General features: G+C 43.8%; 1 long non-coding RNA gene across 1 annotated transcript; it reads right to left on the bottom strand.

The window, feature by feature from the left end:
• Positions 1–1,153: 1,153 nt before the first annotated feature.
• Positions 1,154–14,581, bottom strand: LOC118839825. The gene is made up of 3 exons (XR_005009642.1): positions 14,495–14,581; positions 12,117–12,302; positions 1,154–1,237 (listed from the first exon to the last, which is right to left on the bottom strand). It is a non-coding gene; the product is annotated as an uncharacterized LOC118839825 (long non-coding RNA).
• Between the last annotated feature and the right edge of the window lie 463 nt (positions 14,582–15,044).

Genomic DNA, 15,044 nt, shown 5'->3' on the forward strand with positions numbered 1-15,044 from the left:
TCTGAAGTCATAACAGAGACTTCATTAGGCTCCCTCCGCCCTGGATTTTAAATCTCGAGACCCTCTCCCACTTCCCTTTTTTCCAACCCAGTTCCCCCAGATCACATTAGCTTTTCTAGCCTAATTTCATTATACTGGCTGATGGACACCTTCTCACCCTGCAGTGTTGAATCTGTTTGATCTAATTACGAAAGGGTCTAACCATATCACCAAACAACAGAATGTCAAAACTAGAAGAAGGCTTCAAGCACACAGAATGTCAGAGCCTAGAGGAACATTGGAACCTAGAATGTCAGAGCTAAAAAGGGACCTTAGAACACAGATTATTACAGTTGGAAGGAACCTTAGAACATAGACTGTCAAAGCTAGAAAGAGGCCTCAGAGCAAATACTATAGAATGTTAGCAGTAGAGGGAGCCTTAGAACATACATGTCCGATCTGGAAGGAACCTTAGAGCACTATGAACATCAGAGCTAGAAAGGAACCTTAAAATATAGTATGTCAGAGCTGGAGGGAACCTTAGAACATAGAATATTAGATCTTGGAGGGCTCATAAGAGCATAGAATGTCAGTGCTAGAAAGGGACCTTGGAACACAGAATGTTATATTTGAGAGGAATCTTAGAACATAAAATCTTAGAGCTGGGAGACCACAGAACACAGAAGGCCAGGGCTAGAAGTGACCTTGGACCATAGAACATAGAAAATATCAAGGTGTGAAAAGGTCTTAGGGATGATCTAGTTTAAATCACTCAATTGACAAAGGAGGAAAGTGAAGACCTCAGAGAGTCCTAGCTTATATAGTTCATTCACTAACTATTGGTTGGGTTTCCACATTATGTAGCACACACAGATAGATAGAAAGTGACAGAATCAGACTTCAGTTTTAGGGCTCTGGAGCCCCCCTGGCCATCTATTACTCTGCCCGGCCAAATGAATGGGGAGAAGCGGCAATCAGAGAGAGCACATTGTCTCCCCTGTCCCCCACATAGCACAGCACAGCCCCACTCAGCAATTAAGTCTGTGGGTGGCTCAGATCTCCAGCTGCTGCTCCATGTTATGTAAAGTTTGGTGTGTATACCTGTGATTTAATGAGTTTATGTATGTTTTCTTACCTTCATAAATTGTTCATTTCAGACATATTTTCCAAGATGGGGTTTGGGGAAATGATGTATTTGCAGCAGCCTGGGCTAACTAAACCAATCCAAGAACCCTTCCCCAGGTGACTTCAGTCCTGCCTTGGAGAAACAAAGGAGACAAATCAGGGTAAATAAAGGAAGCCTAATCCACCAATGGATCAGAGCTGGAAGGGACCTTGGAGGCCCATTTTTTTACAAACTGAGAAACTGAGGCACAGAAAAATGAAATTATTTGCTCAGGGTCACATAGGTTTCAAACTCCTGACTCCACATTTAGTCCTCTATCCACCACGACACTTAGCTACCTTTCTATTTAACGTCTGACTGTGTGCAGAGTCCTATATTCTGTTCCACAGGAGATCCAAGGTCTAGACAAGCCACATTCCCTGCCTTGCTGGGAGCTCCCAGTCTAACAAGAGGACAAGATATGCCAAGGTGACTATTATAAAGACAAGTGCATTGGATAGGTATAAAACAGTATGCCCCATGGGGTGTGAGGGGGAAAGATTACGAGATCATACATTCCGAGCTAGGAGGGACATCTGAGGTCACTGAGACCTGTTCTTTCATTTTACAGACAAGGAAATAGAGGCTCAAAAGTTTAAGTGACTTGAAGCTCATAAGTATCTGAGGCAGGATTCAAACCCAGGTCTTCCTTACTCCAAGTCCAGGGGGCATTAAAGAAAGCTTCATGGAAAGGGGTGACATTGGAGCCCAATAAGCATTTATTAAGCACCTACTATGAGAAAGTAGAGAGGTCAGCAAGAAGCCTGGATCCAGGCCCTGCCTCTTACTCAGCTGTGTGACCTTGGATGATGACTTAGCCTCTCAGGGTCCTAGGTGGCTGTTGGCCCCTTAAAGGAAAGTGTTTGTTCCCTTATTCTGAGTTCCCTACATGGGTGAATTTTACACAGGTCTAAACAACAACAAATTTGCCAAGTATTGTGCAAAGTTCTAGAAATACAAACATAAAATGAAAACCAGTACCTGCCTTCAAGGAGCCTTGGGGATGGGGGAGGGGGGCAGAAAGAGTGAGAAATGAAATGTACACAAGGGAATTTGAGGGTCTAAGGACTTGGATTCAAATACTACCCCTGTCGTTCACCACCTGTACGACCTGGAAAAGTCACCCAATCTTTCTGGGCCTCAGTTTCCTGATCTGTAAAAGGGTGACTGGACTATATTGCCTCTAAATCTCTTCCAATTCTAAGTCTATGTTCCTAAACAGATCAGGACCAGATCCAGGAGAGCAAGTATTTGTGGATGGGACCTCAGGGGCCTTACTGAATGAGATCACAAGAACATAGATCTGGGACTACAGAAGGAACCTTGCAGACCATCAAGTCCAACCCCATATTTCACAGATGAGGCCCTGAGGGCAAGGGACTTGCCCCAAGGTCATAATGACAGGAAAGGCAGGACATTCATCTCCACCAATGAGGAGAGAGACCTATGACAAAGGGTTCTCAGGTTACACTTGTAATGCCTATCTCATAGAACTATTCTGGGGGACAGAAACATAACAATCATTAGGACTTCCCCCAAAGCATCGGTGACTGGCTTTGGCCCCAAAAGAAACATATTCTGATTGGGATGGGGAATCATAAGGGATTGTTCTAGAGACCTTGAAGAACATATTAGGTCCCTAAAACATCCAAAGCAATTGATTCACTTACGGGTTAGGAAGACAGGAACAGCAGAAGAAGCAGAGATGGATTGTGCTGGGCTGAGTTGGGTTAAGTTGGGTTGGGTTGGGTTGGGTTGGGTTGGGTTGGGTTGAGTTGGGTTGGGTTGGGTTGAGTTGAGTTGGGTTGAGTTGGGTTGGGTTGGGCAGGGCTGGAAGAGGAAACAGGACAAAGACCTCGGGGTGCTTGCTTGAGTTAATTCTTCTCTCTTGGCCTTTCATGAAGTCACATAGATCACAGATTCCTAGGACCCCCAGGAACCATCCAGCCCATCTCCTTGTCTCAAGGCCCAACCATGCCTGACCTAGATTTGGAGTATGAAGACCTGGATTCAAATCATGACTCTGCTACTTACAACCTGTGTGGCCACAGGCAAGTCACTTACCCCTTTTGAGTCTTAGTTTCTTCAAATGTGAAATGAGAGGACTGGACCGGGTAGCCCCTAAAGTCCCTTCCAGCTACAACATTCTGTGATTCTCTATCACGGACTCAGAGCATATGCTACCCGGTATATAAAAAGTATAATATATTATATTTATTATATAATATGTTAATATGATATATAATAATATACTGTATTGTATAATACACAATATATTATATAATATATATTTATAATATGCAATATTACATGTTTTCCATTTTGTAATACACAATATATTATATAATATATAATAGCATTCAGCAAATATTCATTAAGTTCCTAATGCATGCAAGGCCTTAAGGTTCATGCTAGGGATACAAAGCTAGACATAGCCCAAGCACTTGCAATCTGATGGAATTCTAACCCTCACTACCTTTTTTGCATACCTGAGTTGGAATTCAAGCCTCTTGACAGCTGGGTCCTGGTCTAGACAGTATCTCTTTGTATCATCTGCAATATCCAGAACTGAACCCTATATCATACATACAGTAACTGACTTTATTGTGGTGGTGGTTCAGTTGTTTCAGGTGTATCTGACTCTTTGTGACCCCGTTTGGGGTTTTCTTGGCAAAGATACTGGAGTGGTTCGCCATTTCTTTCTCCAGCTCATTTTACAGATGTGGAAACTAAGGCAAACAGCTTCAAGTGACTTGCCCAGGGTCACACAGTGAGCAAGTGTTTGAGGCCAGATTTGAACTCAGGTCTAACTGAAGAGGACCTCAACAATGATAATTAGCAACACACACACGTATGTATATGTATATATACAAAAATATGCCTATCAGTACACATATACGTATGTATGTGCACATATACATGTGTGAATATACATTATATACATATGTGTGTATGTGCATGTGTGCAATAGACTCATTACAATGAAGTATACCGTGCTTAGAGCTGTAAACATAATCAGTATTTTCCCCAGGACCTGCAGAATGGGGTCTCCTTCCCCACCCTGAGAAACATGCCTGGCACCAAGGAGGGTAAGCGTCCAGGGAGGGAGCGTTGTCCTTTGCCATCCTCCAGCCAGGAAACACAAAAGCCCCCATGGCATCGGCACAACGGCCTCTTGGTTTCCCTACCCCCATTGCCAGCCTAATTCCAAGTCTCTCTCAGGTTTCCACAGAAGTAGAAGAAAGTTCTCATGCAAGACAGCAGTTTTCTGAGATTTGTGTGACAAGGCTGGGTAAAATTCAAATGACTCTGGGTGATTTAATCCATTTGGGGCCCTGGCGGTAAATCAGCAGAAGCCAGAGCTGACACACTGGCCCCCGAGAAACCTGCAGGTGGATGATATAAGTTTATCGGCAGATCTACAGGTGAGGACTCAGACAGCCTTGAATTGCGGTGGGAAGTGCTCTCCTCGGCTCTGAATACATTTGGAATGCCTGCAGCCTCCTCACAGCCCTGTTTCCACCCAAGCCTGGCCTCCAGCCGGCTGCGGTGTTCGTTCATCCAGAAACAAATGCATTTTCAGAAGCTGTAGGAGGAACCCAGCCCCTCCCATCTCTCCCTGCAATGGCTTGGGGCTCAAAACATATTCCAGGGTCGGGGCTGTCACACTGCCCCCAAATCATAAAGGGGATTCATGCTTCGGGCAAGAGGCTGAATTAAGCGAGCTTTAAAAGCCAACTTGAAGGTTCTAAAGCCTTCTTGGCCTGGTACTCAAGGCCAATTTGACTTCCCCTTTCTATCTGTATCCTTCTCTACACTCCAGCCAAATTGGCTTACTCATTATCTTCTGAATGCTTCCAATATTCTATTGCCTCCACACCTTTGCTCTCAGGATTCCCTAGGCCAAGAATGCCCTCCTTTCTTCTCTACCTCATCTTTTCCTATTGAAACTCAATCCAGCCTTCAAGGTTTAACTACAATGCTCCCTCCTTTATGAAGCCCCCCATACAGAACAGCTCTAACATCCTCTGTTCTGGGTTCTAAGGTTCCATCTAGCTCTGACTCACTGCGTTCTGACTTCCCTTCCAGCTCTGACAATCTGTGTCCTACATCCTAAGGCACTTGCTAATTATCTCCTCCTGTAAGCTAAGGCTTAACTAAGGGCTAGGACCCCAGGCCTGGTCCAACCAGGGCTGTTGCTGCATTTCTGAAAGGATCTATGTTCTCTCTAGGCTTTGTCTTGGAAAGATCCATTTCTCTTCTCTCCCCTGGAGCTGAAGCAGGTATCATAACCCATCCCCAGGGCCCAGGAGAAGCCCACCAGTGGAGCAGGCCAATGTCCCAGCCCAGGAAACGACTTGGGACTTCAGGACTTGTCAGTCCTGAAGAGACATTACCGCAGCTTTCACCCGCTGCAGGGAGCCTACGAGAGAGGACGTTCTCCAGCAGTTTCCTGGTTTCAAGGGCAGGCCAGCTGGGTACAGCCTCTGGCTTTTGCTTGGACATAGCAGCAGGGTCATGCTCACCACTCTCTGACTTTAGAGAAAGACTCAGGTTGTCAGAACTTGAAGGGGCCTCAGAAAGCATTTAATCCAACTGTCTTACAAAGAAAAGATGGGCCCAGGTCACACACCTAACAAATGGCAGGGCTGGCACTTAAACCCAGCTCCCCAACTCCCAAGTTAATGTTCTTCCATCCACATCCCTTTGCTACTGGCCCAAGTCCACACCCTGGCATTCGAGGCCCTCCACATCCTGTCCTCAGCCTACCTCACCATCCCCATCACTCCCTTCCCTCCCTGCACACACATTCTGCTCAGCCCAGGCACTGTCCTCCCTCACTGTCCCCTACAAAGAGAACTCTTGTTCCTTCCCCATGAGGATGCCTTCCTTTTCCCACCCCCACCCTTGTTTGTCCAAATCCCAGCCATTATTCAAGGGCCTACAAGAGTCTCACCTCCTCCCTGACTCCCCTCCTATGGGGCTTGTATGCAGGTAGTGCTTAATACTTGCTTTGTTGAATGGAACCAATTCTCTGAACCCCTAAAGTACTTCGCAGCCTGAACAATACAACAGACCCTTAATTTTTTGAAGCCTGATACCATTCTCAAAGAATTTTATGATGACTTATAGTAACAGCTCATATTTCTCTTCCATTTTCCAAGCGCTTTACCCCATTTCCCACAGAATCCCAGCATCTCAGAGCTAGACAGGCCCTTACAGACCATCCGATCTGACCTGTACCTGGAAAGCATTTTCCTCTACATCTTCATTCAATCTTCTCCTTGAATACCTCCAGTGACAGGGAACTCACGACCTCCCGAGGCGGTTAATTCTAACTCACCATCTCCATCCAACTTCATCATCTTCACACCAATGTTACTAGGTTGGGAGGGTAGGAATGATTATCCCCATTTCATAAATGATAAAACTGAGATCCAGGGAGTTTTAAGTCCCATAATCATGCAGCTAGTGATTGGGGAAACCAAGGCTCAGACAGAAATCTCCTGACTGTGTTCTTTTTACTGTGCTATTTCCCCCAATGCAAGGGGAAGCCCCTCAAGTACAGAGACTGTGGTTTATTTTTCTCTGCTTTCCCCCCCACCCCACCCCAGCATAGGGCTGAGCACACAGGAAGTCTCTTTAAATAGACCTTGCTCAGCAACTAACTCACTGAACAATCTTGAGCAAGTCTCTAGACTTTCTCAGTGGCAATTTCCTCAGTTGTAAAATGGACAGAGTCCATAGGATCTTTGAGGTCCCTTCCACCAATAAAGCCTCAGGGCTCCCTTCTATCTAATACTGACCTGTTCTTAAACAACAATGATGGAAAAAAAATATTTCCACAGGTTTATCTGGTGAACACACCCTGAATGAAAGTTTCACAGGAGGCCAGGATTGCTCAAATAAAGGTGAATTGTGGGGAACTTTATAAACAGAAGCATAATAAAAACAACCCTAGTTACCTAATGACTTCTAAAGAGTTAAAAGCCTTGAGAAAAAAGTACCGTATGAGATCTTAAGTCACATCTCTGTGTGCCTCAGTCTCCCCACTGTGAAGAAAGGACAATGGTCTAGATGAATTCTGAGGTATCTTTCAGTTCTGACATTCTATGTCTCATGTTCAAAGGTCCATTTCAGCTCTGACATTCTATGGAAGCATCCCTCTTATTGCTGATAGTCTATTTTCTGAGGACCCTTTCAGCTCTAATACTCTTTGTTGGAAGGGCCCTCCCATCTCTAGGCTTCTGTGTTCTAAGTTCTAATGGCCCTGCTAGCTCTGACATCCTAAGTAGATAGAACACTAGACCTGGAGTCAGAAACACTCCAAATCTGACTTCAGATACTATTAGCTGTGTGCCCCTGGGCAAGTCACTTAAACCCCACTTGCCTCAGTTTCATCATTTGCAAAATAGAGATAATAGACCCTACCTCCTAGGAATGTTGTAAGGAAAACATGAGATAATATTTGTGAAGCACTTTGTAAATCTTCAGGTGCTATACAAAGGCTAGCTATTATTATTATTCAGTTCTGATTTTCTATGTGTTCAAGTCCCTTCTACCTCTGACACTGTGTTCTAAGACCCCTCCCAGCTCTGATATTCTCTATTCTAAGGGCCCACACGCCTCTGACATTCTGTGTTCTAAGACCTTTCTAGCTCTGACATTCTGTGTTCTGCTGGCCCTCCCAGTTCTGATATTCTGTGTTCTGAGAACCCTCCCAGATCCGTCATTCAGTGGTCTGCATTCCAAGGTCCTTCCAGAACCTTCTCAGGTTCTATGGTTCTGTGACCTGGAATAGCTCTCCCCACCTCCAGAGTCCCTGCTCAGAAGGTTTCTCGCAGGAACACTCCCTGCCTCTTCTGCCTTAGACTTTGGTGAGCAGCCCCCGTATGGAAATGCTGGGACGTTCCCAACGCCTCCCTCCCTTTTCTTCCCCTCATTCCCAAATCTGCTCCAACCTTCCTATTGCAAATGCCTTGTTTATTTCAATATCAGCCTTATTACTTTTCTGTTCATGCAAAAAAAAATTATGAAAACAGATTTAAGGGGGAAAAAAAGTATTTAATGAGTAAAACTGTCTGCGGTTCGGTTTCCTTCCCAGGGAAAAATGGCTGTGATTTTGGCATAAGAAAAGAAAGCTCCATAGCTTCACTTCAATGCAGCTGCCAGCAGGAATACATTTAAGAGCAGACCCGAACCTTAAAATTAAACAGTATTTCTTCCCGGCAGACACTTCCTGCACTTGATTCTGTTTGGCAGGTAAATGTTCCCAGTTAAACCCAGCCTTCGGCTCCAGCGGGAACAACGTGAGCAGCAGCCCCCAAAACTCCCTATCTCAGGGTATCTGAGGGCATCCTCCTCATCCTTCAAGGCCCAAATGCCACCTGCTCCATTATGCTTTCCTAGACCATCCTCTCACCCACTGACTAACAAACAGTTCCATCCCAGATCCAGACCCAGGCTCTGAGAAGAGGCTTCTGGGGATAGTGATCAGGGCCAGGTACAAACATGTGGACAGAGACAGCTGGAACTAGCTCCCATCCTCTCCTTCCCACTCTTAACATTCGATCCCAAGGTGAAAGTCATCATTTTATGGAATATCAGAGCTAGAAGGGACAGAAGAGGGCATCCAAACATCTTCCTTATGACAAGACTCTCTTCAACAACATTGCCTACAACGTCACCCACCCTCTTCTTAAATACCTTCAGAGATGTTAGTTCACCACCTAACGATGCTATCCATTCCCTTCACTGATGCTGATTGTTAAAAAAAACTCTTCATCTAATTGAGCCAAGATCTGTCACCCCAATTCTACCCTCTGGCACCAAACAGATCACCAGCGTAAGTTCCCCTTAGGTTACTCCCCAACTAACAGAAAGATTCCCCAAACAATAATTACCCCAGGTTTTCAGGGTACTAGGAATGAACCCACACTCCTAAAACTAGGTTCACAAACCCCTACTAATGTGTTTATTTTTCAATAGTCAGCCAGACAATACAATTAGCCCAAAGCAAAGGCATTTACTGGAATACCTTAGTCAGAAGACTTGCAATAGAATGTTCTCCCTATCTAAAATTAGGGCTCACACTCCTACCACCATACATACCATCAAAGGAGAAGGTGAGCAAATACAGAGATCCCACACAAAAGGCCCACATGTGAGCAACTCATAATTCCAATGCCATAGGTCCTCTGATGTTCTCTAATATCGTATCCATACTGCTCCTCACTGATAAAGACATCTTGACTGGACCTGCTCTCACCTGGGTACATTCTATAGCCTGGCCATCTCTCTGTAGGGCATGTTGATCTGGCAGTTGGCTACAGTCTCTGCAGTCTCCATCTTCTAGCTTGACTGAAGTACTTGGCTAGGACATTGCCAGGCTCCTTCAGAAAGAATTAGAAGCCTTACCTTAGGACCAATGGGAAGACTCCTGAGTAGGGAAACCTCAGTGTCTCAGTTCTGAGGACCACCATCTCCCAAGTGGAAGGATCCAGATCTATTCTCATTCTCTCTCTCTCTCTCTCTCTCTCTCTCTCTCTCTCTCTCTCTCTCTATCCCTGTCTCTGTCTCTCTCTCCCTTCCTCCCTCCATCCTTCCCCCTTCTCCCTGACTCTTTCTACAAAAGGTTGGAGGGCAGGAGGCCATATCCTTGAATTTCCCTCTCAGATTACATGTAAGCATGGGGCTTCTACAGCCATGTGCTGCTGCCACAATCTGGCATTGCTGAATGGAGGAGAGTAGAGAAGAGGGAGGAAGGAGAGGCAAATTCTTCTGCAATAGGTACAAAAGTGAATCTCTAAAGATGAGAACACCCTCAACATGAGAATTTCTTCTTGATTGCCTCCAAGTGGGGAGTAATCCACTTTTTTATCTAGGCCACAAGGGCTATGGCTGATCCTCTCAGTCAATCATTAGAAGCTCCTGTGGACCACTGATACCTATTCTAGGTCAAAACCCCAAAAGTTTAAATAAAGAGGAAAATTACCCATTTGTACAAAAATATTTATAGTAGTTCTTTTTGTAGTGACAAAGAACTAGAAAATAAGTAGAGAGAGTCATTAATTGGGGAAAGGCTGAACAAAGTATGGTATATGCATGTAATGGAATAGTATTGCTCTATGTGAAACGATGAAAGGGCAGAGAAAACTGGGAAGATTTATATGAACTGATGTAGAATGAAATGAGAAGCATGAGAATAATTTATGTAACAATTTAACAATACTGTAAAGAAAAGAAAGTTTGAAAGATTTCAAACACCTGATCAAGGTAATGACTCAGTGATGATTCCAGAATAACGACAGCAAAGAAGATGCTACCCACTTCCTGAGAGGTGAAGAATTCAAGATACAGAATGAGGGAAGGGAAAAAAGGGAATAAGCATTTATATAGTGCCTACTATGTGCCAGGCATTATGCTAAGAGCTTTTAAAATGTTATTTGATCCTCATGACAATCCTACAAATTTCTTACAATTTCTCATTTTACAATTGAGGAAACTGAGGCAAACATAAGTTAAGCCACTTGTCCAAGGTCACACAGCTAGTGAGTTTCTGAGGCTAGATTTGAACTCAGGTCTTCCTGACTCCACGCTCAATAATCTCTACCCACCGAGCCCCCCATGAGACATATTTTTGACATGGCCAATGTGGGAATTTGCTTTGCTTGACTATGTATATTCCTTACAAAGGTTTTGTTTTTCTTTATATTCAGCAAGAAAAGGGTGATGTGAGAGGCAAAGAGAGGTTAGGAATAGGGTTCCCGTCCACCTTCCCAAAAATGCGAAGAGAACAGAAGGAAAACCAGAAGGACTCACAGACAAGCAGGACAGCTTTGAAAGTTACATGTTGAATTTATTACATACTTTAAAAGGAAAGCAAGCTCTACATAATAGCGATTCACTATTTCATGTGCAATACTCCCCTTCTGTTCTATAATCTATAAGGAAATGCTCATTTTATTTAGTGTTTTTAAGTGCAGAAATTTTCAAAAAGGAAAAAAGATTTTTCAAGGTATGTTCCTGGTTCCCCATAAGTTGCCTTTATCCTATAGCCAGTGCCCTATATTCTCAACAAGACTGTTGAGGAACTTCTCAATTTAATTATCCACTTGTTACTATCAATGGCCCACACTATCAGCTTGTTTAGAAAACTTCACACTCTGATATCAGATTGGTCAGGAAAACCCTCCAATTTAGCCAAAGACTTCCCCTGATCCATCTCTTTTACGCTAGACAAACTCAAGCATTGTCTTTTCAAGTGCCTTCCAATCATGGCCATTAATGAATGTCATCAGAGTCTGTGTGACCCAGTTTTAGACAGTCTGAAAATTAGCAGTCTTTGATGAGGATCCAGACCTACCATATCCCATGGTCTTGAAGATTACACTCAACCCCCAAATACATGGTTATACAAGTTCAGCAAATAATTTTTTTTATTTCTCATAGATTATCACCTATCTTGATGCACATAAAAGCCTTCCTAACCCAAAAACAATTAGAAAAGAAAAAGGAACAAGTGAAAATAACTGAAAAGGGGGAGGTAAAGTAGAAGGGGGGGAGAGAGAGAAAGGAAAGAAGAAAGGGGAAAGAGAAAGGGGAAAGGGGAAGAGGAAAGGAGAAGAGGAAGGGAAAGGAGGGAAAGGGAAGAGGAAAGGGAAAGGGAATGGGAAGAGGAAAGGGAAGTAAAAAGGGAAAGGTGAAGGGAAAAAGAGAAGGGGAAAGGGAGGGGGAAAAGGAAAGAAGAAAGTAAAGGAAAAGAGGAAGAAGAAAGGGAAAAGGAAAGGGGGAAAGAAGAAGAAAAAAGGAAAAGGGAAAGAGGAAGGGGAAAGGAGAAGATGAAGGGAAAGGAGGAAAAGGGAAGAAGAAAGGGGAGAGAAGAGGAAGGGAAGGGAAAGGGAAGAGGATATGAAAGAGAAGGGAATGGAAAAGGGGAGAGGAAAAGAGAGAGAAGATAGGAAGGGCTTACCTTCACGTGAAAAACCAACTGTTTGTGTTCTGGGTAAAAATTCTGCTAATAGTTTCCTTCAACACATAAATTTCTCCAGTGGAGTCCTAAAGACTCATAGAGCATTCTAAATGGAGGTACGGACAAAGATTTCTCCAGTGTTTCCCTTCAATTGCATAGGCCACCAAAAATTTCTCCATTGGATCCCTGCAATGCACAAAGTATTCCAAGTAGAAGTTTTTAAAAAATGAAATTTTAAAAGCTCAGAAATACCCGAAAGATATGTGGAGAGCCCAAAAAGGGACTAATCACTTGGATTTGGTTACTCAGGATTTCTAGGCTATCAGGCAAATCTTATCCTGAGGACATAAGGTTCATAAGGATCTCAGAGGAACTCCTTTAACTAGGAATCTTCCGTGTGACTCTTGGTGCATCAATAGACACCATTTTAAGGACAGAACATTCCTATTGCTCACGTCATGTCTTCCATACTCATAACAGATACAGTAATACAACCAAAATCAGCACTTAAGCATTCAACATATAAAACATATATTCAGCATATAAAAATTACATCAAAGCAACTGGTCAGACATAACAAAAACATCAGAAAATTTATTATATTCTGAAAACAAAATAAAAAAGTAATGAGCTAAATAGAATAAAATATTTAGATCTAGACATCTTAGTGGTTATCTAATCCTACCCCCTCCCCCGCCCAGATCACAAAGGTAGTTCATTGCAGAGCCAGATTTCAAGCCCAGATTCTCTCTTCTGGTCCATGCCGGTTCCCATTAAGTTCAAGCAGCGCCTGAATGATCTCTTCTCCGAGACATAGAGGTGGTTCTTGTTCAAGTATGTGTTGGACCAGAGGCCTGCTAAGGACTCCTTTTTCCTCTATGTTCTGTGACCCTTTAGAGGCCTTGGCACATAGTGTGCGATTATAAAAGTTTGCTAACTAAGGGCAATGTGCCTGACCTAGAGCATTAGGAACCTCCAGACCCCCTGGGCAATTGGGGGTTGGGAGTGTCATGTGGACACCCAGTGAGAGCACTTATCAGGAAGAGACACCAAAAGGGGGACCTGAGAATCCACTCGGAGGCCTGTCATACCTCCATCTCCTTGGGGGGCATGCCGATTCTTCCCATGGGGTATAGGATTTAGAGCCACGGGACCTGCATTTGAATTCCGACTCCACCACATATCATCTCTATGACTTTGGGCAGGTCCTTCACCTTCCTAGGTCTCATTTTTCACATCTACAAAATGAAGGGTTTAAATTGGTCTAGTAGAAACTCCTCTATTTTCCTTTTAAAGCTCTTCATGATCTGGTGCCAATTCACCCTTGTTATCCCCCTGCCCATACTCTATGGCATGGCCAGACTGGACGTCTTCCACCACGACCCTCCATCTCCCATCTCTGAGCCTCTGTAAATGCCACCTCTTCCATAAAGCCTTCCCTGATGTGCTCCTTGGGCCCCCGGTGCCCTCCCTCCCCCCTCAAAAAATGTATCTTCTATTTATTTCATACGTACCTAGGTGTACCTAGGTGTACACAGCTAGATTCACTTAGTGAACAATGGATCCCTGAAGTAGTGGCATTATTCAAACTTGCATTGCTTGTTTTCATCGAGCTGCAACCAATTACTATCGTTTACGTAATCATAACATAGGATATTGAGCATTGGAATACAGGTGATCCCTTCAGGAGATTCATTATTCACACTAATTGGGACCTAGCTATGATCACATATGCAATATTGTCTTTCCCTCCGATTAAATGTAAGCTCCTTAAGGACAGGAAATGGTCTCATTTTTTTAACTTGTTACCTATAGCACCTAGCACAGTACCTGATTTACAGTAGGTACTTAATACCTGTAAGGTCACTGCTGGCTCCAAATCTGTCTAGGGTGTATGTGTGTGTGTGTGTGTGTGTGTGTGTGTGTGTGTGTGTGTGTGTGTACTGAGCCCTGACCCAGGCGCTAGAGCCAGCTCCAGCTAAAGCTAGGAGTGTGTTGAAGCCAGCTCCAACTTGCTCAAGAGAGTAGATTGTTAAATTTTCAGTGTGAGCATTGACACCTTGGAAACTGGCAAACTCTGCTTACTAGGACTTGATTTGTTTTGTGGATTGCCTAGACTTAAGAAATTATTTAATAATAAATGCAAATTAAACTTCAAAGTGTGTTGGAATTACTTCCCCCTACCCCAGAAAGCTGGTTGTTAAATATTTACCAGCATATAGAATAACGTAACTTCTCCAAGATCAAACAGCTAATATCAGAGCCAGAACACAAATGCAGATTGTCTGACTGCAATAGCAATGCTTTTTCCAGGATGTCTAGGATAGCCCCATCAGAGACATGAGGAAACTAAGGTTGACAGTGGTGAAATCACTCACCTAGTATCATAGAGGTAGGAAGCCAACAGAGTCAAAATTCCAAATGAGGTCTTCAGACTCCAAGCCCAGGGCGCTTTCCACCACTCCACTCTGCCCTATGAAGGAAGAACCACCTTATATCATGTACAGGGGTACAAGAGGGGACAAATGCTGACAAAATAACCAGGCCAGGGACAAATGGCTGCTTCCTAAGGTCTTCATTCGACTCTGGCCTGACTAGCTCCCAGTGTCCTCACCTACCTGGTGTGAGCCGACCCCCACCCCCGCCCTCTGCCTCTAGCATGGCTCCACTCCAATATCACTGGCTTCCTTAACTAGGCCTTTCCTCATCTACCAGCTTCTAGTTCCAAAATACTATTTCTTTCTCTTTTGTTTGTCCTTGTATTCTCAGAATCTAGAATAACACCTGGCACACAGTAAGCACTTAATAAATGTTTGTTGATTGACCAGGAGCCAATTATCAACCTCTCTAAAATCAGTTTCCTCATCTGTAAAATGGCACTCTGAAGACCTTATTCTCTGTTCTAATATTGTATGTTTTAAGGCCCCT

This window comes from Trichosurus vulpecula, chromosome 2 (genome assembly GCF_011100635.1).
Source record: "Trichosurus vulpecula isolate mTriVul1 chromosome 2, mTriVul1.pri, whole genome shotgun sequence".
Classification (NCBI taxonomy): domain Eukaryota; kingdom Metazoa; phylum Chordata; class Mammalia; order Diprotodontia; family Phalangeridae; genus Trichosurus; species Trichosurus vulpecula.